Here is a 2850-nt window from a genome sequence, read left to right on the forward strand (position 1 = left end):
AGTTTAAATAAAAACTAATATGGGTAATTTATCTCATGGAGTTTGTATACAACATCTGATTAAAAATTCCCACAATGTCCCATTTACCCACCAATCTCACACTGCAGAAATACAGAGCAAGCAGGGCATGATCCTCAGGGCATTCTAGAGGGGATGCTCGCTCCCCAGGTGCTATGCGGGAGGTGTCATGGGACTGGAAGTCAGAACTGACTTCTGTTTCCCATGAGTGTGGTAGTCACATGAAATACAGGCTTCCCAGTTAAATTTGAATTTCAGATAAAGAAATGTAGTATGAATGTGTCCTAAATGTTGCATGAGACACATAATAAAATGTATTTACAGTTACCAAGTACTTTCCTGTGCATCCCTTTACTCTTTACAACAGTTCCATGAATCAGGATTCAGTAGGATTCATCAGGAAAGAGGTGGAAGCCCTTAGACATCAGTGCATCCAGGGAAAGTTCTGCCACCTCCCTGCAGTATCTGAGTTCACGTCTCTGTTCAGCACAGCAGCCAGGATATCCCAAAGGAGCCAAGAGAGGTTGGGGTGGAATAGGAAGGCCAGGCCCTTTGACTCTGCCCTTACAGTGGAAACTGACCAGACTAGGCTTTCCTTCTGGGCCGGGTCTAGAGACAAGTCAACACATGGAGAAGATTCTATCCCACCATCTCTAAGACACTATGAAAAAATAAATCTCTGTACCTGCTTTGTGGTGTCAGAAACTTTTTGAAACAGGAAGTGGGAGTGTGTGCCAAGAATTTCAAAGTCATAATGGATATATAGCACTAAAATCCAAATGGAAATCATTTAAAAGGACAAGATTTGGTATGACTGTAAGTGACTTCCATTGGATTACCCTCCTGTTGTAGTGGGTGCCCATGATGGTGAAGAATCAGACAGCAAAGTTGCAAGCTTATTTGAGATGGGGCAAGAAGCTACTCAGAGCTATAAATGGGCATGGAACCAAAAGACAGGGATATTGGTGATATTACCTTATAAAACCCAACCTGATGCATGGACTGAGAGTTAGATAAATGAATCAGTATGTGATAAAGCAAGTATATTAAGATGGCAATGTTAAAATTTAAGTGGTAGGTATTTAGGTTGGATGTCAAATTTATTCAACTGTGCTGCATATTTAAAAACACATTTGGCCCTCTGTATCTGTAAGACTAAAAACATCTGAAAAAGTTACATCTACCATATATGTACAGACATTTTTTGGTCATAATTCCTTAAACAATATAACATAATAACTGTTTACATATTTCTTATATTAGGTGTTGAGGGTCATCTAGAGATGATTTAAAGTATACAGGAGGATAATTCTAGGTGATGTGCAAATACTGTGCCATTTGATGTATAGGACTTGAGCATGCATGGATCTTGCTATCTGAGGGAGTCCTGGAAAAATATTCCCAGAATATCAAGGAATATCATAATAAAATGTTGGTGGGAAAATACCCACAACAGAGTTGTAAGAATTTTATATAATGGTATACATGTCCTCCAAATCAGGCATGCCAACTCGATTTCCTTTAGCAGCACTCAGAGGTATCTATGTCATTCACGGCAGAAGTCACAGAAACCTCTGCAATAGTGATGGGACCCAGGATGTCCATGGTCCCTGCTGCCTGCCTGATTTCAGCACCTCTCATTTTCTTCATCTCAGAGAAGAAGTGGTCCATGTGTGAGGATGCTTGCCAGATGGCAAGAGAGAAACTACTAATTAAGAATAGAGAAGATTATATCAATCTGAGCAAATCTTCAGTTGGTGTTACTGAACTTGGGGAAAAAACCATGTCTTAGAAGTAGCACAAGAAGAAGCACAAACTGCTGACAGTTATAACTTCAGGAGCAAGGTCATTTAGAGGAAATCCCACTGAGGAAAATTGTATTGAACTAGCAGGGGTCTCTGCCCACCATTCACTCTACCCAACCCAGGAAATTATTGCAAATAACTGTTTCCTGCAACTGATTTACACTGTAGAGACAATGAAATATGAATATGAAAATACGAGAACTTGATTAAATTGTCAGTTTTTCCTTGCCTCTAAATTTTCTCTGATCATCATAAAAATAATAAAATCTGCAACACACTTAATTCCTTAATGTTTAGTAAATGACAGCTCATTTTTAATGAAAACTTATTGCTGGTCAATTTAGGAAATTTGGATCTGTTGTTTTGATAATGACTAGCTTATTTTTTTTAACTTGGCACCTTTTCCTTTTCTTCCCATATTACTCTTTATTTAAATCCTCCTTTATTGATCCCATGCCATTTCTTTGTTAATCTTTTTTTTGAATGCTCACAGACTGAATGGATTTTCCCTTTTCTGTCCTGCAGCATCTCAGGTTTAACCCTCTTGGAATATGTCATTTTTACCTTGGGTAGGTATTTAGATGTTTACTTTATTGATCCTTTTACTCTTAGGGAAAATAATCATATCTCTAGGAGTACCATACTCAGTGCCTTAAATATAACAGATAATCAGCTGTGCAAAAAATACATATATATGGAAATAACTTCATTTTAATATTAAATAAAATAATATTTGAAATGAAAGAACCAGGGATCTTTGGAGAAATGGCTGATTCCAGAACTGGGCCAAAAATAATACAAAATGGAGGTCTTATTAAAAAAAACAAAGAAGCTAAATTGAAGGGTCTACCATGAATCAAATATGAAAAAATTTGAGCAACAAAATAAATAAATACAGTGATCCATAGAATAAAATTAGAAACTATGAGTCTTCACTGAGATAAATGTGTAATGAATAAATTAATTTTGCAGAAAACACTTCCTTATAGAATTCCAACTACATGTAGTAAAAAAGATGGAATTAAAA

The sequence above is a fragment of the Ictidomys tridecemlineatus genome (genome assembly GCF_052094955.1).
Source record: "Ictidomys tridecemlineatus isolate mIctTri1 chromosome 5 unlocalized genomic scaffold, mIctTri1.hap1 SUPER_5_unloc_1, whole genome shotgun sequence".
NCBI lineage: Eukaryota > Metazoa > Chordata > Mammalia > Rodentia > Sciuridae > Ictidomys > Ictidomys tridecemlineatus.